The 25431-nt window shown below is 48.2% G+C and overlaps 1 long non-coding RNA gene across 12 annotated transcripts in view; it reads left to right on the top strand.

Annotated features, from left to right (window-relative positions):
* LOC147107890 (uncharacterized) overlaps positions 1-25431 on the top strand; it is a 420818-nt gene that overhangs the window by 301549 nt on the left and 93838 nt on the right. Inside the window, exon 1 of one of the 12 annotated variants that reach the window (XR_015080903.1) lies at positions 22066-22527. The exons of the other annotated variants lie outside the window; for them this stretch is intronic. This is a non-coding gene — a long non-coding RNA (uncharacterized LOC147107890). Of the gene's footprint in view, positions 1-22065; positions 22528-25431 lie in introns of those variants that run through there. 12 annotated transcript variants of the gene reach the window in all.

Genomic DNA, 25431 nt, shown 5'->3' with positions numbered 1-25431 from the left:
GGGCGTGCGACCGCATGTCAATCGGCCGGTTCCCGCGCAGGCCGCTCACAAGCTGTTCCCGTTGGAAGGTGTCGCGCAGCAAATTTAAAGGGACCGCGCACAAGACACAAAATTAGAGGGAACATTGCCATGGAGGGGGTGCAGCACAGATTCACCAGAATGATCCCGGGGCTAAAAGGATTAAATGATGAGGACAGGTTGCACAGACTGGGCTTGTATTCCCTCGAGTACAGAAGATAAAGGGGTGATCTCATTGAGGTGTTTTTGAATAAAGGAGTTGATTGGGTAGATGGAGAGAAACTATTTCCTCTGGTGGGGGGAGTCCAGAACAAGGGGGCAAAACCTTTAAATTAGAGCCAGGCCGTTCAGGGGTGATGTCAGGAAGCACTTCTTCACACAAAGGGCGGTGGAAATCTGGAACTCTCTCCCCCAAAAAGCTGTTGAGGCTGGGGGGTCATATGGAAATTTCAAAACTGAGATTGATAGATTTTTTGTTAGGTAAGGGTATTAAGGGTCACAGAACCAAGGCGGGTGGATGGAGTTAAGATACAGATCAGCCATGATCTCTCTGGTGAAGTAGGCCCAGCAGCGCCTATATTTCCTAAGGAGGCTGAAGGGATGTAACCTGTCACCCCTGATCCTCTCTAACTTTTACCGCTGCACAATAGAGAGCATCCTGACAAACTGTATCACAGTATGGTATGGCAGCTGTAGCTACTATAACCGGAAAGCCCTGCAGCGGGTAGTCAAAACTGCCCAACGCATTACCGGCACCCGGCTACCGACCATAGAGAACATATACCAGAAACGCTGTTTACGGAGGACACGGACCATCATCAAAGACCCTACCCACCCCAGCCACAGTCTGTTCGCCCTCCTGCCATCTGGGAGACGCTACAGATGCATTCGCACCCGTACGACCAGATTTAGGAACAGCTTCTTTCCCAGGGCTGTCATCCTACTGAACTCCACAAATAAACTCTAAAGCCTGCACATCTGCCAATGCACTTTATTATGGTTATGTTTATGTTAATGTATTACAAGCCAAATGTATGTTGAATGTTTAAATGTCTTAATCTAAATGTACACTCTCGGGAGCCGCAAGCCTACATTTCGTTGTACTGCACTTGTGCACTAACAATGACAATAAAGTTGATTATGATTATTATTATTAACAGGCTCGAGGGGCTGAATGGCCTCCTCCTGTTCCTATGTTCCTAGAAGGCAGCAGTTCGCCGAGGTATGGCATTCCGCCACGGTCCACCTTTAAGCTCACCTCACGACGCGAAACAGGAGCCGTTGTTAACCCCTTCACATCCAGCGCCAGCTCGTACCTGTTTCAGGGTCGCCGCGAATGCGTCGCGGATCCTCCACAGCCTCTAGTCAGTGCCAGGCGGACAATGCCCCTTTGTGCCGCTGTGTGGTTAGAGAGAGACAACTGCGGGGCTGTTTAAAATAGCATTCAGGGAGACTGCAATTATGGCAGGGGAGCAGCCAAGCATTCCAGCCAGCACAAAGAGACAATTCATTGCGGTCACGGAATACCCAACTTTGTATCGCTCTCCATCAGTGATGGGCTGAGCCGCTTACTGAAGCTCCTTTTATCAATACTCCCTCCATTAAAGTTCACCAGGAAAGAAAAACTCCCCCTTTGTTCTTCTTAAAGAGTTTTATTTATTTTTTATCAATTTAAGGGGGATGTTAAAGCTGCCAATTGGAACAGTTTTCTGCTTGAGACAGCATCCGCAACATGTCCTCCCAGGTGAGGTACACTGTAGGTCAGGTGCAGGCAGAGCCTCCGACTCTCTGCTTCAGCCTCAACCCTCCCGAAGGGCGCCCTCTACTGCTCCAATTCCCCACATCAGCGAACCTGTGGCCTCTCGAACTGAGGACGTCCAACACCTGTGGAAATTAAGGGCAATTTTGCACTAAGAATCCCATATCTCTCGGAATTGGATCGAGACTGGCCCCAAACATTTCATGTAGAACCCTTGTCAGCAAAAGGAGACCCTTCATGCCGTTAATCTAGGCTGTTTGTGAATACTAGAGGTGAAAGGTCTATTTATATATTTATACACTCAGGGATATACCTGTTTATACACTGTATGAATAGAACTGCGTTTATGTGTTCAACCATAAATGTATTTTGATGCTTTGGCAACGTAAGATGTACCTTATCATGCCAATAAAGCAATTTGAATTTGAATTTGAATTTGAAAGGTCAGTGTCTAACCCCTGGCACCATCCAGTCCCTACTTTTTTAAAATCTTATAATTATCTTTTTAAATACTCTCAGTGTTCTACTCTAAGGGCGTGGCTTAGTGGCAACATTCACACCTCTGAGCCAGAAGGTTGTGAGACCGCACCTGTAGTACTGCGTACAGTTTTGGTCTCCATATTTAAGGAAGGATATACTTGCATTGGAGGCAGTTCAGAGAAGGTCCACGAGGTTGATTCCTGAGATGAAGGGGTTGACTTATGAGGAAAGGTTGAGCAGGTTGGGCCTATACTCATTGGAGTTTAGAAGAATGAGAGGTGATCTTATTGAAACATAGGATTCGGAGGAGGATTGACAGGGTGGATGCTGAGAGGATGTTTCCCCTCGTGGGGGAATCTAGAACTAGGGGGCATAGTTTCAGAATAAGGGGTCGCCCATTTAAGACGGAGATGAGGAGGAATTTCTTCTCTCAGAGGGTCGTGAATCTGTGGAATTCTCTTCCCCAGAGAGCTGTGGAGGTGGAGTCATTGAATATATTCAAGGCGGAGATTGACACACATTTGAACTACAGGGGAGTCGAGGGGTACGGGGAGAGAGCGGGAAAGTGGTGTTGAGGCCAAGATTGGATCAGCCATGATCTTATTGGATGGCGGAGCAGGCTCGAGGGGCCAATTGGCTGACTCCTGCTCCACTTTCTTATGTTCTTATGTTCTTCTTATGTTTTTTGTTCAAGTCCCACTGCAGAGACTTGAGCACAAAATCTAGGCTGACACTCCCAGTGCTGCACTGTTGGAAGTGCCGTCTTTCAGATGAAACGTTAAACTGAGGCCCCCTCAGGTGGACGTAGAAGAAACTATGGCACTATTTCGAAGGAGAGCAGGGGAGTTCTCCCCGGTGTCCTGGGCCAATATTTATCCCTCAACCAACATCACTAAAACAGATGATTTGGTCATTATCACCTTGCTGTTTGTTGTGCGCGAATTGGCTGCTGTGTTTCCTACGTTGCAACAGTTACTTCATTGGCTGTAAAGCACTTTGGGGACGTCCTGAGGTTGTGAAAGGCGCTGTACGGCAAATCATGTTTAATTAACTTGATCGAGTTCTTGAATAGAGTAACGGAGAGGGGTGATGAGGGTAATCATGAATGGTTTAGATAGAGTAAATAAGGAGAGGCTGTTTCAAGTGACAGGAGGGTCGGTAACCAGAGGACACAGATTTAAGGTGATTGGCAAAAGAACCAGAGGGGAGATGAGGACATTTTTTTATGCAGCGAGTTGTGTGATCTGGAACGCGCTGCCTGAAAGGGCGGTGGAAGCAGATTCAGCAGTAACTTTCAAAAGGGAATTGGATAAATACTTGAAGGGTAATCTGAAACCTGTGAGGTGTGGCACCTGCACGGTGTGGAAGGTCCTGGGTGCTCCATGTGTCTGGAATGATCACGGGTGCAGCTTGTGACTCCAGTTGCTGGTGTTGGAACTGAAGGTCTTCAATCTGGAGGAGCATCTCGTGACACTCTGCTGCATTCGGGGAACTCAAGGGTTCTTGGAATGCACATTCCAGGATGTGGTCGTCCCGCAGGCAGAGGGCGTTATTGATGGTAGGAAGTGGCTGACCATCAATCAGGTAAGGAAGGGGAGACAGGAGCCAGTCCAGGGATCCCCTGAGAGGGTTGAGTTGGCAAACCAGTAATTCAGCGCTGAACACTTGTAAACAATGTGGACTCAAGAGGGCAACCATCAGCAAACCTACTGTAAGGGGCATCGCCATCCCTTAACCATTGCATGGGGTTCTTTCCCTGCTATGCTTCAACACAATAACACAATGTGAGACAATAATCATAGAATTGTAGAGCACAGAATGAGGCCATTCGGCTCATCGTGTCTGTGCCGGCTCTTTGAAAGAGCTATCCAATTAGTCCTACTCCCCTGCTGTTTCCCCATAGCCCTGCAAATGTTTCCCCTTCAAGTATTTATCCCATTCCCTTTTGAAAGTTACTATTGAATCTGCTTCCACCGCCCTTTCAGGCAGCGCATTCCAGATCACAACAACTCGCTGCTTAAAAAGAATTCTCCTCTTCTCCTTCTCTGGTTCTTTTGACAATTATCCTCTTATTAACGACCCTCCTGTGATGAAATATGTCATTCATCAGACTCTGTATTTAACTACATATATTGTATTGCCTGCTCCTGTGTTTTTACCTTGTATTGTATATAGTGCACCACCCCCTTTCTCCCCATTGGGTGTGTCGGCTCCGCCCATACCTGGCCCTACTTAAGACAAGCCCAGGCTTGTCTTGCAGCAGAACAGCAGAATGCTAGGTGAAGACACAGGCATCTTTCTTTGCTAATAAAAGCCTAGTTTTATCCAGTTAACTTTGAGCCTTGAAGTTATTGAGGCGCATCACCTCCTGCCAGTGGAAACAGTTTCTCCCTATGTACTCTATCAAAACCCCTCATAATTTTGAACGCCTCCATTAAATTTCCTCTTAACCTTCTCTGCTCTAAGGGGAACAATCCCAGCTTCTCTGGTCTCCCCACCTATCAACATATTGAGACACTATTGTTGTGTTGCTCTTTATTATGACAGATCTCATACACAGCTTACATGCTCTTTCTCGTTCCAAATTGGCAGTGATTCCCCTTTAAAGAGAGAATCCCTCTTGGTAACATTAGGAGCAGGAGGAGGCCAGTCAGCCCCTCAAGCCTGTTCCGCCATTCTATTAGATCATGGCTGATTGGTACTCCAACTCCATTTACCCGCATTCGCTCCATATTCCTCGATACCCTTACCTAAAAAAAATCTATCGGTCTCAGTCTTGAAAGCTCCAACTGACCCCCAGCCTCCGCAGCCTTTTTGGGGGAGGGAGTTCCAGATTTCTACCAGCCTTTGTGCAAAAATTTGGGAAAATCACCTTAAAAACTCAAACATCTTGCAAGTTAGGATTTGTGTGTGAATGTCTTTTGAAGCTGGTGGCAGTTCCCCTTCCAATGCTGTGTACTGCATCCTTCAAGCAAAACAATTCCTGTTTTACAGCATTTCAGAAGTGAGCTTCTGTCTTTTGTTTAACCCTATCCAGTATTGCCGGCCTCTGTGAGGCTCGGGTTTATTTTAAACTGAGGCACCGAATGTGAACAGTCAAGGCCTATAGAGCAGGACAGTACTAAGAGTAAGAGAGAATATGAGGTAAATTAGGATGTAAGAAAGAATTTGAATTTATATAGTGCCTTTCACAATCTCAGAACATCTCAAATCACATCGCAGCCAATGAAGTACTTTTTGAAGTGCAGTCACTGTTGTAATGTAGGAAATGTGACTGCCAATTTGTGCAGGTCCCACAAACAGAAAATGAGTTAGTGACCAGATAATCTATTTAGTGAGATAGCAAAATACTGCAGATGCTGGAAATCCGAAATAACAACAGAAATTGCTGGAAAAACTCAGCAGGTCAGGCAACATCCGTGGAGAGAAATTTGAGTTGACGTTTCGGGTCGAAACCCTTCTTCAAAACTGGAAAGAAAAGAAAATAGATCGAAGGCAAAGCTGCGATCGGACAAAAGAAGTAAAAGAGACAATAAAAGGTATTCGAAACCAGACGAGATGGTAATAGGCCAGTGGAGACAAAAGACAGCTGAGATTAGGTGTGAAGTGTACTGGCAGGATAGGAGACAGCTGCCAGGTGGGAGAGAGAAACAAAAGGAAAAGGGGGGGGGGGAAAGGAAGACCCAAAACAAAGGGGAGGAAAAAATTATAAGTAAAAAAGTAATAGGGGCCGAGGTTATGATCTGAAATCTATTTAGTGATGTTGGTTGAGGAATAAATATTGGCCCAGGACTCCTTGGGACTGGAGATTGGGAGAACGCCCCTGCTCCTCTGTCAATAGTGCCATGGGATATTTTACGTCCACCTGAGAGGGCAGACAGAGCCTCGGTTTAACGTAAGGAGTGAGTAAATGCTGCTAAACTTTTAAAACGTGTAGTAGGACGAAGGGAAGAATGTTGGAGGAAAGCAAGCTGGTTTCCATAAGCTGACCAAGTTTCCTGTGATCAAACGTAGATCATTTTGACTTTGTGCGATAGAGTAAAACGATAGTGAATTGGCAGCCCATTTTACATCTCTCCAGATACTATTGCCATTGTGTGGATGAAATTAGATGGGCCGAATGGCTTTTCTCATCCCTAACTATCTTGTGACTCTTTTACATGATAACAATTGCCCCCATCACAGTACATTGTTCACTGGAGAGCTCCTGGAATGCCCACCATGTTCCCTTGAAGAGTGGAAAATACCACACTTGACAAGCAAGTGTGTACAGGCTAAAATTACTAGTCAAATTTATTTACAGCTTAATCAAGACACAGAAGCCAAATGATTCAATAAGATACTGAATCAGCACAATATTTGCAAACAATATTGGAATCAATCCATAAGGGGTTAAAATACAATTTTTAGAACATATTTCTTATAAGAGTCTGATCAGAGGCAAGACTCGTGGATGAAACGCGCAGGTTTATTTCCTGGTAGATCTTGATGTTGTACATGGACAATGTGCGTCTCAGTTCCTCCCTGGAGTTCAGATCTCATGCCAGAGCTAATGATTGTGAGAGAATTTCCCAGTTTAATTCCAGCCCAAAGACCGTTTGAAGTTAAAGCTGTCAATCATCTGTGATTAAAGACACAGTGGTAGGAATAATTGGACAGAATGCTAACGAGCAGGTGCTCGCATGTTAGCCAGGTTCCAAGTTCCTGTTATTGCTTTGGCCATACACAATTTAAATTGTAGCTAGAATAAAGCCTTTGTATCCGGAATAATTTCCAGATCAATTAACCTGGCATGGACATGTAGAAAATTCAACCCCACCCTTCATTGTGAAATTTTGGAAGGAAAAAAGTGTAGCTATGAGGAAAGATTGGACAGACTGGGTTTGTTTTCTTTGGAACAGAGGAGGCTGAGGGGAGATTTAATTGAGGTGTGTAAAATTATGAGAGGCCTAGATCGAGTGGATAGGAAGGACCGATTTCCCTTAGCAGAGAGGTCAATAACCAGGGGGCATAGATTTAAAGTAATTGGTAGAAGGATTAGAGGGGAGTTGAGGAGAACTTATTTGACCCAGAGGGTGGTGGGGGTCTGGAACTCACTGCCTGAAAGGGTGGTAGAGGCAGAAACCCTCATCACATTTAACAAGTACTTGGATATGCACTTGAAGTGCCGTAAACTACAAGGCTACGGACCAAGAGCTGGAAAGTGGGATTAGGCTGGAGAGCTCTTTCTTGGCCAGCACAGACACGATGGGCCGAATGGCCTCCTTCTGTGCCGTAAATTTCTATGATTCCATTTTTACTCAGAAACGTTCCTGTTTTGTCAGAAGGAATTAGAGTGGGAGGGAACGCACGGAGTCTTTGTCAACACTTTGGGATGTCGGGAGGAGGAACAGCAAGTAGGACAGTGCTGTTAGAAATGGTGAAGAGCTGAAAGGTTGTGAAAGAAATGTTCAACGGTGATTGTAAGAGTGACAGAGAGAGGAAAAAGGTGAGAGAGAACATGGTGTCAGATAACCACTGCAGGGCCATTGGAACACCCTTTTATACTTAATAATGGTGTATGCAAGAGATGTCAGTGGTACTACCCCAAGCAATGCAAGCTCTGCTGCCTATTAAACTTATTGACAGCGCCCTCTTGTGATTGGCGAGTCAAGGACTTGTCTGGCCACATCTATGATGTTTTTTCAACCAATGTATAAAAGCTTGGCGCACACCTGGGTCCATCACACATTGTCACAAGCAAACTTCTGTGTCACATTAGTAACTGAATAGCTTAAATGTCATATTCATTGAGCACTAACGGATCACAACCGAACAGGTAGGGAAATGCACCAATCAAAAGTGGGAACAGTAACTACCAATCAAGAACTGCAGGCTTGATCAAGGGTCAATAGTTAGCCAACAGCTATCAATAGAGCAATGAGCTAGGAACATTATGGGAACCAACAAAAGTGCTCAAAACATTTTTTGAAAATCTTTTGGGTTGCCTTCTTGCTTATGTCAGGAAAGTTATGGGGTTTGAATTTTCACGGGGGGTTTGTCTGATCTCTTGCTGTAACTTCAGTGGAAGATTAGCAGAAACCTTGGAGAAACTGCATAAAGAACATAATTAAATACCCAGCCCCCCAACCCTCTCACTTCACAGCTGTGCCCCCATTCCCCTTATTCCCCATTTCTGATCTGTTCCCTGTCACCCCAACCTTGTACCCTGTGCTACTCCCCAGGCCTTCAGTTCTGTCTCTGCCCAGTTTCACATAGTCCTCCCCGCCCCCCCACACTGCGCTCTACTGCTTAGCCCCCTCCCGCATTCTGCCCCCACGTGTACTCTAGCTCTTGGCCCCTTCCTGCACTCCTTCCCCCTGCTGTGTTCTACTACCTGACCCGTTCCTTCAATCTTCCCCCCTCCGCCCCCTTGTGATCTACCCCCGGACTCTGCCTTCTGCCTCTCCCCCGCCGTACTTTGCTTCCCACCCTGTTCACACTGTGCTCTACTCCATGGCCTCCTCCCATATATCGCCGCTCCCAAGCAGCCTCTGTACCCTAACTCCCTCTGTGTGCGGCTTCCCGCATTGGGATGAGACCGTGCTAACCATCACAACTGCACTCTCAGCTCAATAGATTAGATAACAAAAAAGCAAAGTTAAAGTTTAACAGGAAACCTAAAGATATTTTACTTCCTTTCCTTTATTATCTTCAATTCCCCTCATGACACCTGATAACTGTTAGATCCGTGTATCTTAATGTTGTGTCCTTCAATAATCAGACAAAAGACTGCAGGGAATGATCAACAGGTGTTTACTGAATGAGGGTTCAAACTGCAACTGACTGTACAGATCACTACTCAGGGTTTATATACAGGTGTGGTCACTGCCGGTACTACAGGATACAGGAGCTGTAAAAAGTAGTTCTCCCCCTTAAAGGTACATACATTACAATTCCTCCCCTTTTAGATTAACAGTACCATAACACTCATTTAACAATTAAATATCAAACTAATTACAATTAACACTTTTAACATGCAACATTAACTGAAAATAGTCTATTTATAAATTCAGTCTTTGGGGAGGCTTCTTGATTCTTTCTGGATAACGCCTTTCCCGAGTGTCTCGCTCTTGGTGCGGAGGCGATTCTAACACCCTGTCGTCAGTTGATTCATCAGCTTCCAATGCTATTGTTTCTGAGGTAGATGCGACCTGTACATCGGGTTCCTCACCAGGTACGTATGGCCGAGACATGGGGTTGACTCGTTCCTGTGACTCTAGGATCTGGTCAGCATGGCGTCTCACAATGTTCTCCCCAACATCCACTGTGTACATTAGTGGCCCCTGCCGTGTGCATATCGTTCCTGGTTGCCATTTCTCTGTTCGGTAGTCGCGGGCCAAGACTGGTTGCCCTACATTGAAGCTCCTTGTCGGCTTCTCATTGATGTGCTGGAATTGCTTACTCTCAACATCTCTTCGTACATTTGGTCTGAGCAAATCCAGACGAGATCTCAACCTTCGGTTAAAGAACATCATGGCCGGGGCCTGGTTGGTGACTGCATGTGTCGCATTTCTGTAGGCTAACAGGAAATTGTCCACCTTATGCTGCAGTGGAATGTTGCCATCGCACATGGCATTTACTGCTTTTTTAAAGGTTTGTACGAACCTCTCAGCCAATCCATTTGTGGCTGGATGATACGGGGCGGATGTGTAACACCTTACCCCATTCCTTTTCATAAATCTTCGAAACTCTTCGGACACAAACTGTGGTCCGTTATCAGAGCAAATCTGCTCTGGCAATCCGATCCTGGCAAAAATGGTCCGTAGGACTGCAATAGTTTTCTCCGTGGTGGTGGAGGACATTTTGATGACCTCAGGCCATTTCGAGTGTGCATCCACGGCTATTAAAAACATTGAGTCCATGAATGGACCAGCAAAATCAATATGCACCCGTTGCCATGGAGATGAGGGCCACTCCCATGGGTGTAGAGGGGCATGTGGTGGTGCATTTTGGACCTTCTGGCATCCTGAGCAGCTCTTTGTCAGGTCCTCGATTTGCTGATCGATCCCCAGCCACCACACATAAGCCCTAGCAAGGCTTTTCATTTTCACCCCTCCCAGATGACCTTCGTGAAGCTCATTGAGCACTCTCTCCCTTAACTTGGGTGGAATTACCACTCGGGATCCACACATCAAGGTCCCCTGGCATACTGACAGCTGTTCTCTTCTGGATGAGAATGCTGGCAACAGTGAGTTGCCATGTGCTGGCCATCCTTTCACCGTCAAATCATATACCCGAGACAGTGTCGGGTCATTTCGGGTCTCCTTCTCTATACCAGCGTTAGTTACTGGCAAGCATTCAATTATAGTCGAATGAAATATTTCGACAGGATCCACTGCTGGTGCTTCCTCCGCAGTAGGCAGTGGCAGGCGTGATAGCCCATCAGCGTTTCCATGCTGTTTCATGCCCTTATACTCGATTTCATATTGGTTCACCCCTAGAAAAAGGGACCATCTTTGTAGCTGTTGCGCAGTCATCACCGGAACGCCCTTCTTTGGATTAAAGATGGAGACAAGTGGTTGGTGGTCAGTCAGCAAGGTGAACTTCTGCCCATGCAGATAGTGGTTGAACTTTTTCACTCCCCACACTAGGCTGAGGGCCTCCCTGTCAATCTGGGCGTAGTTACGCTCGGCTGAGGTTAGTGACCGAGACGCAAAGGCTACTGGCCTCTCCGAGCCGTCCCGGAATTTGTGCGACAGCACCACTCCAATGCCATAGGGTGATGCATCACACGCCAACCGAATTGGTAGTGCTGGGTTGAAATGAGCCAACACCTCTTTTGATGTGATCAATGCTTTGTTCTTCTGGAAAGCTCATTTACATTCGTCACTCCACTTCCATGGTACCCCCGTTTGCAGTAGGGTGTTCAGTGGGTGTAGTACGGTAGACAAATTCAGCAAGAACTTATGGTAGTAGTTCACCAGCCTGAGGAACGACCTCAGTTGTGACACATTTTCCGGTGCTGGAGCCTTGACTACTGCCTCAATCTTTTCAGGGGACTTATGTAACCCCTCTTTATCAATAACGTGGCCACAATACGAGATCTGCTTCTGGAAAAACTCGCATTTGTGGCGATTAGCTCGGAGCCCATATTCCTTCAATCTAGTGAGCACCTGCTCCAGGTTGGCGAGGTGATCACTGTCATTTTCGCCCGTGACCAGGATGTCGTCCAAATAACACTGGGTCCCTGGAATCCTTTGCAGGACTTGTTCCATTGCCCTTTGCCAAATAGCCGGAGCTGATGCTACCCCGAACACCAGGCGGTTGTATTGGTAGAGACCTTTATGAGTGTTGATCGTGAGGTACTGTTTCGAGGCTTCTTCTACCTCCATTTGCAGGTATGCCTGGGCCAGATCAATCTTAGTGAAGCGTTTCCCTCCAGATAGCGAGGCGAAAATATCTTCAATCCGCGGAAGCGGATATTGTACAGTGTGAAGGATTGGGTTCACTGTCACCTTAAAGTCCCCACAGATGCGAACCTTCTTTGGTTCCCCAGGCGTATTACTCAACGACCTCTTCATTACAGGAACGATGGGTGTAGCCCACTCGCTCCAGTCCACTTTGGACAGTACTCCTGAACGTTCCACACCTTCCAGCTCTGCTTCGACGGCTGGGCGGATCGCATAAGGTACCGGTCTGGCCTTAAAAAACTTTGGGCTTGCATTTTCCTCTATTTTAATCGTCGCTGTTATGCCTTTTAGTGTTCCGAGTCCCTGCTGGAACACTTCCTGTGCGTCAGTTAGCATTTTTGACAGTCGTCCAGGTGTGACATCGTCATCCTTTTTGGCATCTACAGTCAGTGCTTGTATGGAATGCCAATCTAGCTGTATCTTCCGGATCCATTCACGTCCTAGTAGTGGTGGTCCTCCATCTGGCAATACATATAGGTCCATTTTTGGTGTTTCCTTGCCGTTATATATAACGTTCACCCTTATTTTTCCTTTGGGGTAGACTTCTTGCCCCGTGTACGTCTTCAAGACAATCTTTGTATCTCTCAAGGGTATATGTGAGAATAGCCGCTTGTAGTCCCTTCGGTTTATGACTGTTAGGGCTTATCCTGTGTCCAATTCTATTTTCACTTGGACTCCTGCTATCTTGAGCGTGACCCAGATAGTTTGGTGATCCTCCGTTTTGATCACATTATGTAGTTTCAGACAACCCAGCTCCTTGCTTCCGGAGTCTGTATCACTCTTCTGTTCATCTGAACTACTCTCCGTCACCTTATGTACCTTCTTGTACTTCTCCTGTGGAGATTTCTTGCTGCTGGTTTTCTTTCCCGACCTGCAGACTCTTGCTATGTGTCCTACTTTTCCACACTGTCTGCACACTTTGTCCTTGAACCAGCAATCATTATGGTCGTGTGTTGTTCTGCCGCAGCGATAGCACTTCACTGTTCCGTATGACATTTCATTTGTGCCATATTCTTGCGGTCTCCGTTGTATCTCTGCAGCACCCCGTGCTGCTGCTTTGTGTGATACTGCAATGCTGAAAGCCTTGTCCAGCGTAAGATCCTTTTCTGATAGAAGCCGTTTCTGGGTTCCTTCACTTTGAAGCCCACACACAAACTTGTCCCTTAAAGTATCTGCTAGTCCCATTCCAAACTGGCAGTGTTTCGATAGCTTGCGCAGTTCCGTTAAATACTCAGCATTACTTTCATCTTTATGCTGGTTCCTTTTGTGAAACTTAAATCTTTCTGCTATCAGCAGCGGTGTGGGGTTTAAGTGGTCCTGTAGGATTGACACTGTGTTTTCAAAATCCTTTTCTACTGGCTTCTCTGGGGTTACTAGGTTTCCTAGTAAGCCATACATTTTTGCACCCATTGAATTCAACAATACCAGCGCTTTCTTGTCATCTGGCACTTCATTCGCCTTGCAGTATACTTCTATGCATTCGACATATGTCGTCCAATCTTCGACTTCATTGTCGAACGCTGTGATACTGCCACTCTTCGGCATTTTTGGGTGTGGTTAGACTGGCTTAAAATGGCGTCTCCCGCGCTTTCCTTTCTTCCCCGCTGCAGCTTAAAATGGCGTCTCCCGCGCTTTCCTTTCTTCCCCGCTGCAGCCAACGCCGCTCTCGGCGGTCCTCGTGGCAAATAGCGACGCCCTGTGGGTTTCGTGCGCTGCTCCTGCACTGCTGCCAATGCCGCTCTCTGCGGTCCTCGTGGCAATGGCAGCGCCTCGCATTTTCCTGCGCGCCTCTCTCCCCCGTTGACGCTGCTCGGCCCTTGAACACCGGCTGCGGTCTGCTCTCTCTCGCCTCTCTCCCCCGTTGATGCTGCTCGGCCCTTGAACACCGGCTGCGCTCTGCTCTCTCTCGTCTCTCTCCCCGTTGACGCAGCTCGGTCCTGAACACCGGCTGCGCCCTGTGCGCTCTGCCCTCTCTCTCTCCCCCGTCGACGCTGCTCGGCCTTTTTCTGTGCCGCTCGGTCGGGCTCTAGCCGCCGCTGTCCGGGAAGGGTCTGCGCAGTACCTGTTGCCAGCCCGTTTCGCTGGACCACCGTGACTGGAAAGCCAAGCCTGGCTCTCGACAGCCTCTCCTGCGATGCTCAAATCTCCGCTGGATGACTGGGCGGTTGCCCGTGGTCGACGCCCGTGCTTCTGGACTCGACCTCCTTCCACTGTTCTCCAGGAGCGAATCCCTGGGAGGTGATGCAGAGTTGCAGGTAGGTTCGAATCTGCCTCGTCGCCAATGTTAGATCTGTATATCTTAATGTTGTGTCCTTTAATAATCAGACAAAAGACTGCAGGGAACAATCAACAGGTGTTTACTGAATGAGGGTTCAAACTGCAACTGACTGTACAGATCACTACTCAGGGTTTATATACAGGTGTGGTCACTGCCGGTACTACAGGATACAGGAGCTGTAAAAAGTAGTTCTCCCCCTTAAAGGTACATACATTACAATAACGGTGTAGGTTAATGAATCTCTCCAGAGTGGCTCAGTGACAATGCTCTTGCTCCTTGACCCCTGAAGCACTGAAGTCAATCCCCACTCCAGGACATGAGCATTTCAGTGCAGTACTCGAAGAGCTGGAGTTGTTGCCCTTTCCTGCCTGTTCAGGTGGTAATTACGGATTTCATGCTACTATCTGAAGAGCAGGGAATTCTCTGTGTCTTGGCCAACATTTCTCTCTCAACCAACACCACCAAAAAAACTCAATCATCTCAGATACTTGTGGGACATTGCTAACAAAAAGTGGCTGCCATGTTTACGCACAAAACAACGCGATCCAAAATACTCCATGACTCACCGCACTGACACGATGATATATAAATGCAAGTCATTTTCTTTCTCCAATTGTTGTATCTTCATCCCTTTGGGGAACCGTGTGGGTCTTTGTTTACTGCTGATGTACGGCGGGATGGCTGAGATCAGAAACTCTCCCTGCCCACAGTTGTGTTTACTGCTGATGTACGGCGGGATGGCTGAGATCAGAAACTCTCCCTGCCCACAGTTGTGCACTGCAGCTCATCACACTTACGACACAGTGCAAAAGATTGGTGTTCAGAGAGATTCAGAGGGTGTCCTCGTGCAAGAAACACAGAAAGCTAGCATGCAGGTACAACAAAGCAATAAGGAAGGCAAATGGCATGTTGGCCTTTATTGCAAGGGGGTTGGAGTACAAGAGTAAGGAAGTCTTGCTACAAATCTACAGCGCCTTGGTGAGACCACACCTGGAGTACTGTGCACAGTTTTGGTTTCCTTATCTGAGGAAGGATATACTTGCCTTGGAGGCGGTGCAACAAAGATTCACTAGATTGATTCCTGGGATAAGAGGGCTGTCCTATGATGAGATTGTGTAGAATGGGCCGATACTCTCTGGAGTTTAGAAGAATGAGAGGTGATCTCATTGAAACATACAAGATTCTGAAGGGGATTGACAGGGTAGACGCTGAGAGGTTGTTTCCCCTGGCTGGAGTGTCTAGAACTAGGGGTCACAGTCTCAGGATATGGGGTCGGCATTTAAGACTGAGAGGAGGAGGAATTTCTTCTCTCAGAGGGTTGTGAATCTTTGTAATTCTCTGCCCCAGAGGGCTGTGAATGCTGGGTCTCTGAGTATATTCAAGGCTGAGATCAATAGATTTTTGGACTCTAGGGAAATCAAGGGATATGGAGATTAGGAGGGAAAGTGGAGTTGAGGTCGAAGATCAGCCATGATCTTATTGAATGGCGGAGCAGGCTCGAGGGGCCGAATGGCCGACTCCTGCTCCTATTTCTTATGTTTTTATTTGCACTGAGCTATTCACAATGGAGTTCACAAGGGCAACATCGCCACCCACTGGGCAACACTTGTTACTGCATGACCGAAACAAGGTAGGGATTCAGTAGAAACCGTCAAGGTGAATACACTTCCAATCAAGGAAATGGCAAACCCTGCTAATGTGAGGTGCATTGTACTACCCTATTTCCCACCTACGTTTGAAATGGATGCTGTGATCCTCTTGAGATTTGGTATTTTCTCAGATAATCCATCACCACCGCAGACATTCCAACCTGATGAAAATCCTGTGAAGGTGAAGAAGATACAACCAAGAATCAGTGTCATGAGGCTCTTTCCAAATTTTTAGGGATTCAGGGATCGCTTTAGGTGAAGAAGCTTTTGGGTTGTCATCAGCCCTTCATTAATTCTGATTGGTGAAGATTAAGATTCCTTCTTTCAGATGAGACGTTAAACCGAGGCCCCATCTGCCCCAGAATGACGCTCACAGAAGCCACCTGTGTACTTTCACTGGGCCAAGGCAGTCCTTGAGAGACTGTGATGTGGAGAAGGTGAGACTCTCGCCACCAAATTTGGGAAGGTATGAGAATGGGAAGGATCCTTGGAGCATGTAGAGCAAAGCAGCAACTATTCCTTGCCAGCAGTTGAAGCAATTTATCTGTGTTTTTTTTGACGGAGTTGGGTGAGGGACAAACGTTGCCCAGTGTTTGCGTAAATTGAGACATGATGTGCGGTAGGTGTAGCGTGCTTGGGAGGAAACAGGTGACTTTGGAGCGATGGTTCCCCAAGATCTCCACCACAGGGGGTTTCCTCGCCTCATGTCTGGGTCTGCTGTAGACTCATTGATGGAGATTGATTGCTGTGGTTGGTCAACAACTCCATTGATGTTATAACAGGTGACTACCAGAATGGTAGAAGGGGAACGAGATGGCACTGGGTCTTTTTTTGGTCTAGCGATTCCTATGGCACCGTGAGAAATCCCTGCTCTTTGAATGGTGGCATGGAATCTTTAATGTCCAGCTGAACAGGCGGATAAAGTCCATACTGAGCTGAAGCATGAAGATCTTCCAATGGTTTGTGGGGGGGTGGGGTGGGGTGGGGTGAAGGAGACTCCCTTCTGAAAAATTGTCCAGGACCCAAACCCCTTTTTCTGGGTAAGAGAATTGGATGAGCTATGCTGGGGGAAGGCTTTACTAGATTTCTCTTTGGGGTGTATCTGTTTAATTTGTTCCTTTTCATTCAGCTTACTGGGCTATTTCGAAGTGGTGTGGGAAAGAATTTTGTTAGAACATCACATTCGGTGATACTGACTCTATATAGGGCAGGATTTTCATTCAGGAGTCGGGAAGGAGGCGGGACTACAACTTTTGGGGTTGTAGTCCCGCCTCCATCGAGATGCGGCCAATCCACGCGATCTTAACTTGATTGACCTTGTTGAGCCCGCCCAGCGAGCTCAACAGGCCAATTAAGGGCCACCCGGCAACAGGTGACATCACAGACTGAAATTTCATCTGTCAAGAGCTTTTGGCAGATGAAATATCAGCGTTTCACAGCTGTTTGAAGCTGTCAAACACTGACAGTCTGAGTTCTAACCTGAGTCCTTCTCCACAGACTCAGTTAGAAATCTCTCCTGCACAGAAAGCTGAAGGCTGTCACTTTTGACATTTCGCAGCCATTCTGCTTTCTGTGCCGGTGAGATGAGAGACTCCCGAGACCTAAAGGAAGGAAGGCTGAAAAGGTAAGAAAAGGTCATTTAAACTTCTTTAATCACTTTAGACACACCAAACACGCTTACCTTTGCACTCATGCACACATCACTCACCTGAACACCGACATCTCGACCCCTCCAAGTCCTTCAAACCACGTCAAGTTAGAGGAGTTGGGCCGTCAGGAATCCCACACTTCAACCTTAAAAATTGGGATTGGGCTAAAAACTGCCTGTTAACAGGCAGTTAATTGGCACTAATCCCTTCCCGCCTCGGGTAGGCGGGTCCCAGTGCGGGGCGGGTACCCGCCTCCTTTGAAACTGGCATGGAGGCGGGTTTGGGTGCGGGATGGGGTCGGGACCCCTGATTTTGGGATTTTAACCCCCCGCACGCCTCCAATCCCGACTCCATGGCCCAATGAAAATCCTGCCCTGTATGTTTTGGGCCAGATGCCAGCTGATACCCTGAGTGATTCCTTTTGTAGTTTGTAGTTCGGTCCATAGTATAGAGATAAAGATTTATTCATAAAACACCGGGTGATCAAACTGTGATATTCGGCAGGTTTTGGAGCTCTCGCCTGTCTTTTCTGTTATTCAGCCCATCTACCTCATCCTTCCATAGAAACCTTTGAGCCTCTATCACAGCAGTGAACTGCCCCCGAATGACTCCAGAGTTTCTCCCTCCACTTCCCTACCCAGAACTGGTTGTAGACATTGATCACAACTTTGTGAAGAACCGCTCCTGGCATCAGTCCTGAACTTGCCTTTTACCAGTTTGCACCTCTGTCTTGTTGCCCTGATAATCTTTCCATTCCATCTTGTCTACCTCTATAAATACCCCTCTCATTCACCTTCTTTCAAGGCTGAAGTGTCCAGATCTTTTTTAACCATTCCACACATCTCAGTCCTCTCAGCCTGGCTCCCTCTTCTATCAACCCTCAATCTTCTAAACTCAAGGGAATACAAGCCACGTTTATGCAACCTGCCCTCATAATTTAACCCTTTAAAAGGAAAGGAAGACTTGCATTTCTATAGCGCCCCAGGATATCCCAAAGCGTTTTACACCCAATGAAGTACTTTTGGAGTGTGGTCACTGTTGTAATGTGGGAAACACGGCAGCCAATTTGCGCACAGCAAGCTCCCACAAACAGCAATGTGATCATGACCAGATAATCTGTTTTTAGTGATGTTGGTTGAGGGATAAATATTGGCCCAGGACACCGGGGAGAACTCCCCTGCTCTTCTTCAAAATAGTGGCCGTGGGATCTTTTATGTCTATCTGAGAGGAAAGACGGGCCCTCGGTTTAATGTCTTATCCGAAAGATGGCACCTCTGACAGTGCAGCGCTCCCTCAATACTGTACTACACGAAGGGTCACAGACCTGAAACGTGAACTCTGTTTCTCTCTCCACGGATGCTGCCTGGTCTGCCGAGAGTTTCCAGCATTTCCTGTTGTTATTTCAGATTTCCAGCATCCGCAGTATTTTGCTGTTGTGCTAGCCTAGATGGTTTGCTCAAGTCTCTGGCGTGGACTTGAGCCCACGATCGTCTGACTCAGAGGTGAGAGTGCTGCCCACGGAGCCACGGCTAACACCTAAGTCCCGATATCATTCTGGGCTAAGCTATCTCCAAGGCCAGTATATCCTCCCTGTGGTTAGGTGCCCAGAAACTAAACACAGGACTTCAGATGGGGTCTGAACACAGCTCTGTACAACTGAAAGATCATTTCCTCACTTTTGAATTCCAGTCTCCTCGAAATAAAGGTCAACATTCCATTAGCCTTTTTGATTACTTTTTGTACCTGTGCACCAGACTTTCGTGATTCTGTACATAGACACCTAAATCTCTTTCCTCCTCTACAGCGCCTCATCTCTCACCATTAAGAAAATATTCCGATCTGTCTTTCTCGGATCCAAAGTGAATGACCCTCACACTTCCCCACATTGAACTCCATCTGCCATAGTTTTGCCCACTCCCATAATCTATGTCCTTTTGTAACTTTTGTTCTGATTTATACAACTTAACGTGGATCCTAACTTACTGTAACTTTCCAAACTTGGAGATACAACTCTCTATTCCTTCATCCAAGCCATTAATATATGGTGAAAAGTAGAGGTCCCGGTACAGATCTCTGTGGAACACCACTTGTCACATCCCACCCATCAGAGAAATACGGGATAAAACCCAGAAAACAAGGGCATTCGGTGCTTGGTTTATATTCTAAATGGAAAAGGAAACATAAGACCTTCTGTGGTGACAAGAAATGGAGCCAGCTCAAAAGAAGTGGACAGGTGGCAAGTCTACCAGGGTTTAATAGAGATGTGAGGATGGGTGAACATCGTGGAGTTTTGCTTGATTAGCTTTGGGGCTTAGAGAGCATTTATGTAGAAAATTGCTTTGGGAGATTACGTATGCAGCCTGTGGAAAGCGTGAAGCCAGCTAGTTTATTCTTCTTTTTAGATCCCTTTTCTTTCATCTCCATGAAGACGCTGATTTGTGTTGTGTAGATGCCAAAGGTCCTCCAGTATGTAGAATTACATAAAATTGCATAGAATGTACAGCACAGAAACAGGCCATTCGGCCCAACTGGTCCGTGCCGGTATTTATGCCCTACACAAGTCTCCTTCCACCCCGCTTCCTCTCACCTTATCAGCATATCCTTCTATTCCTTTCTCCTTCATGTGCTTATCTATCTTCCCGTTAAATGCACCAATGCTATTCACCTCAACCGCTCCCTGTTCCACATTCGAACCACTCTGGGTAAAGAGTGAATTCCCAATTGGATATATTAGTGACTAACTTATATTTATGGCCCCTAGGTTTGGTCTCTCCCACTTCTTCTCTATGCTTACCCCAGCAAATCCTTTTATAATTACGTGGAATTACCGAGTATTTACAGCACAGAAACAGGCCATTCGGCCCAATAGGTCTGTGCCGGTGTTTCTGCTCCACGTGTTTAGCCTCCTCCCACCCCTCTACATCTCACCCCATCAACATATCGCTATTCCTTTCTCCCTCGTGTGTTTAGCTAGCTTCCCTTTAACGGTATCCAACATGCTTTTCGGGTGTGAATGGAGAGGGGAACTGGAAAAATAACCAATTTTACAGCATTGCATTCTTTCAGAGAAGTGGGTTGAGCAGGAGGTTTCAGCACAGGCCTTGGATTGTGAACAGTAAAGTATTTGATGTGATAAGGTCCTAGCAAAAGCCTATCATGGTTCCTTTTCATGCCCCAAAGGTCCTCCCCCACCCCCCCTCCCCGTCCCACCATCACACCCCAACCCAGTCCATCCCCTCTCCTTTTACGCTTATAGCACGCAGGGGTACGGTATGGTATCATAGTGGTTCTGTTACTGGACTAGTAATCCAGAGGCCTGGACTAATGATCTGGAGACGTGAGTTCATAAGCTTACCACGGCAGTTGGGGAATTTAAATTCATTTAATTAAATAAAAATCTGGAATAAAAAGCTAGTATCAGTAATGGTGACCATGAAACTACTGGATTGTCATAAAAACCCATCTGGTTCACTAATGTCCTTCAGGGAAGGCAATCTGCCGCCTTTACCCGGTCTGGCCTATATGTGACTCCAGACCCACAGCAATGTCGTTGACCCTCAACTGCTCCTCTGAAATGGCCCAGCAAGCCACTCAGTTCAAGAAGGCAGCTCACCACCACCTTCTCGAGGGCAATTAGGGACGGGCAATAAATGCTGGCCTTGCCGGCCATGCCAACATCCCTTGAACAAATTTTAAAAATGCACGCAGTGAGCATTGCGAGGGGCCTGAGGAGCGAGGGGCCTGAGGAGCGAGGGGGCCTGAGGAGCGAGGGGGCTGAGGAGCGAGGGGGGTGAGGAGCGAGGGGGCTGAGGAGCGAGGAGCCTGAGGAGTGAGGAGCCTGAGGAGCGAGGGGCCTGAGGAGTGAGAGGCCTGAGGAGCGAGGGGGCCTGAGGAGCGAGGGGCCTGAGGAGCGAGGGGCCTGAGGAGCGAGGGGGCTGAGGAGCGAGGGGGGTGAGGAGCGAGGGGCCTGAGGAGCGAGGGGCCTGAGGAGCGAGGGGCCTGAGGAGCAAGGGGCCTGAGGAGCGAAGGGGCCTGAGGAGCGAGGGGGCTGAGGAGCGAGGGGGGCTGAGGAGCGAGGGGGCCTGAGGAGCGAGGGGGCCTGAGGAGCGAGGGGGCTGAGGAGCGAGGGGGCCTGAGGAGCGAGGGGGCCTGAGGAGCGAGGGGGCCTGAGGAGCGAGGGGGCCTGAGGAGCGAGGGGGCTGAGGAGCGAGGGGGCTGAGGAGCGAGGGGGCCTGAGGAGCGAGGGGCCTGAGGAGCGAGGGGGCTGAGGAGCAGGGGGCCTGAGGAGCGAGGGGGCTGAGGAGCGAGGGGGCCTGAGGAGCGAGGGGCCTGAGGAGCGAGGGGGCTGAGGAGCGAGGGGGCTGAGGAGCGAGGGGCCTGAGGAGCGAGGGGGCCTGAGGAGCGAGGGGGCTGAGGAGCGAGGGGCCTGAGGAGCGAGGGGGCCTGAGGAGCGAGGGGGCTGAGGAGCGAGGGGGCCTGAGGAGTGAGGGGCCTGAGAAGCGAGGGGGCTGAGGAGCGAGGGGCCTGAGGAGCGAGGGGGCTGAGGAGCGAGGGGGCTGAGGAGCGAGGGGCCTGAGGAGCGAGGGGGCTGGCAAGCGAGGGTCTGATGTTCCAGGCGCTATCTCAGCAGGGAATACTTGCCGCTGTTTGGTCTTGCACTGCAGGCGAGTGATAGATTGGCAGCTGGGTTGGAGTAAGTCATAGCCTTGGCTCAGTTCCCAGGTTCTGCGAGTATTTAGGTAGTAACGTAGCCCAGGCCCCCTCCCCCTTTGTTTTTTTTTGGGGAGGGGAGGGGGAGAGTGAGGAAGAGGACAGCCAAGATCTGACCGCACCCTGCTCTCTCTCTCTCGAGTTTAAAAGAACAAAAACCCTGCTTTTACTCTCCCAACCCTAGAACGTCAATTTTCTTTTTTTTTTCCCCTTGCGTTTGACAATTTTTACAAAGAGGGGCTTTTCCTGACTGTTCTGATCTGGAGATGTTCGATCTGAGTTTGGTGGCTGACTGCCCTTATCTATTTTATTATGATTTCCACCCCCACCACCACCCCCCACCCACCCTCTGAAAATTGACGCCTCATGTTAATATAGCATACGGTACAATCTGTGGTCTCGGCACTTTAAATAGAGAGAAACAAACGGTGAGGAACGGAGAGGTTCCTCCATGTTTCGATCGCAGGACTACCGATAGGTTTAAAGACTGGCCAAGTCTCTGGTATATCAGCAGCCAGACATCTACGGTGAGGTAAGCTCACGGATATTGCATCTGCTCCCGATGAAAAGCCAATTAAATGTGCCTCGTTGATAGCGTTGCTATTTTTAGCCGCAGCTCAATCTGTCGTGATTTTGTCCATTAACTCGCTTTTGAATCCTGGGATTTTTAACATTTTTAATTTACCCCCGCTCATTCCCCACAGAACAATCGGCCGACGCGGATGGCTGTTTAACATGCGTTGCACTTAATTGAGTTTACTCTGGCGGGGGAAATCACAGGCGATGGTGCATGTGCGGAACTTGCTGCAAAGTCTTGAGAAAAGCGGGGCGATTGAGGGGCAGGGGAGTGTGTGTGTGTGTGTGGGGCGGATTAGAGTCAGCTAGATTGTCCCCCCCTCTTCCCCCCACCCCGCTTCCTCTCCGACACACACACACTCTCAAGGGCATCTCAAACGTGGAGCAGTGCGTGTCTCACGACACCCCCTCTCCCTCCCGAGACCCCCGCCGCATTACTCCTCGCCGACCCCAAGCAAGCGAAGGTTTGTAAAAACGTGGACTCGGAGACCAGTGAGAGGGAGAATTGTTAAGGAGGACCCGGTGCCTCGTCCTCGTGCTCTCCAGTGTATTTAGTGTGTCAGGTCACATTTGCAGTCAGCGCTCCAGGGTACTGAGAATCGGCAATGAGGCCCCAGCAACCGAATGTGGCACTTTTCCAAAGTCAACTTCCACAGAGGCAGCGCGCTGCAAAAACCTGAAACCTTTGCCTTACACTCAACATTATCCGCTTCAATCAGCAGTGATCCACCGAGTCGGGGGAAGGCAGTGTTTTACAGAGCCTTCAATGACAAGAATCATAAATCTTTCATTTTTTAAAACAATAATGTTTTATTCAGTTCTTTAAAAAGCGCGGTTTAGTTTAGGAACTCCATTCCACATTTTACATGTTTGAACAGCATATGAAGCATGACATAAGAACTTAAGAAATAGGAGCAGGAGTCGGCCATTCGGCCCTTCGAGCCTGCTCCGCCATTCAATGAGATCATGGCTGATCATCGACCTCAACTCCACTTTCCTGCACTATCCCCATATCCCTTGATTCCCTTAATATCCAAAAATCTATCGATCTCTGTCTTGAATATACTCAATGACTGAGCCTCCACAGCCCTCTGGGGCAGGGAATTCCAAAGATTCACCACCCTCTGAGTGAAGAAATTTCTCCTCATCTCAGTCCTAAATGGCCGACCCCTTATTCTGAGACTGTGACCCCTGGTTCTAGACTCCCCAGCCAGGAGAAACATCCTCTCTGTATCTACCCTGTCAAGCCCTGTAAGAATTTTGTATTTCTCAATGAGATCACCTCTCATTCTTCTAAACGCCGTAGAATATAGGCCTAGTCTACTCAATCTCACCTCATAGGACAATCCCCCCATCCCAGGAATCAGTCTGGTGAACCTTTGTTGCACTCCCTCTATGACAAGTATATCCTTCCTTAGGTAAGGAGACCAAAACTGTACACAATACTCCAGGCGTGGTCTCACCAGGGCCCTGTATAATTGCAGTAAGGCGTCTTTTCTCTTATACTCAAGTCCTCTTGTAATAAAGGCCTATCTGTCCAGTCGAAGCAACGACTGTCTGGATCGTTTGTTTCCTCTTTCTGCTCCAATTTTCACCCCGCCACCTTTGAGTCAGCTGTGGCTCTGTGAGCAGCACTCTCGCCTCTGAGTTAGTGGGTCGAGGGTTCAAGTCCCACTCCATGGGACTTGAGCACGTAATCCCGGCTGACACTCCCAGTGCAGTACCGAGGGAGGGCAGCACTGTCGGCACGTCTTTCGGATGAGACTTTAAACCGAGGCCCCTGTCTGCCCTCTTGGGTGGATGTAAAAGATTCCACAACCCTATTTCAAAAAAGAGCAGGGGAGTTCTCCCCAGCGTTCTGGGCCAATATTTATCCCTGAACCAGCACCTAAATAACAGATTATCTGGTCATGATCACATTGCTGTTTGTGGGAGCTTGCTGTGCGCAAATTGACTGCCGCGTTTCCTACATTACAACAATGACCAAACTTCAAAAAGTACATCATTGGTTGGGAAGCACTTAGGAGCACTGGCTGTTTTTTTTCCCCTTCTGCTAGCCCAGTCTGCTGAAGCCAATTGCAACACCCACAACTCCTGTATTAACTGAGATCAGCTCACTCAGCACAGACTGGGGATTGAGCCTGGGCCCTTTTTTATATTCATTCTTGGGATGTGGGCGTCGCTGGCAAGGCCAGCATTTATTGCCCATCCCTAGTTGCCCTCGAGAAGGTGGTGGTGAGCCGCCTTCTTGAACCGCTGCAGTCCGTGTGGTGAAGGTACTCCCACAGTGCTGTTAGGGAGGGAGTTCCAGGATTTTGACCCAGCGACGATAAAGGATCGGCGATATACTTCTAAGTCAGGATGATGTGTGACTTGGGGGGAACTTGGAGGTGGTGGTGTTCCCATGCGACTGCTGCCCTTGTCCTTCTAGGTGGAAGAGGTTGCGGGTTTGGGAGGTGCTGCACTTCATCCTGCAGACGGTACACACTGCTCCGACTGATCTCAATGGCTCAGTACTGTGCAAGGAGCCACCTCCTGTGTTTCGCTCTTTCTGCTCGAGTAGGAGCAGAGATGTTGGAGCACGAGCTATTGAAATGTGTCTTCATAGCTGGTGTGCTGTCGTAGGTCGGCTTTTGAGACTGTGCTTTGTTGTTTGATTTTGAACTAGCTAGCGAGAGAGAGAGCGGCCAGGAGCAGGGCGGCTCAGATTTAGTGAATGAGACAATGGTTTCTTTGAGTTGAGGTTTGCTCGGTAGGGGCAATGAGATGGATAAGTTGGTTGGTTAACGCTGGCGTTCCTGGCATGAGAGTGGTGGGTTGGGGACTGCTAACTCAGTGCCACAGCCGTGCCCAGCAGCTC

Source organism: Somniosus microcephalus, chromosome 14 (genome assembly GCF_052327205.1).
Source record: "Somniosus microcephalus isolate GS21.2 chromosome 14, FLI_Smic_1.0, whole genome shotgun sequence".
Lineage (NCBI taxonomy): Eukaryota > Metazoa > Chordata > Chondrichthyes > Squaliformes > Somniosidae > Somniosus > Somniosus microcephalus.
The sequence above is the reverse complement of the archived record's forward strand: the minus strand, read 5'-3'. Positions and strand labels throughout refer to the sequence as shown.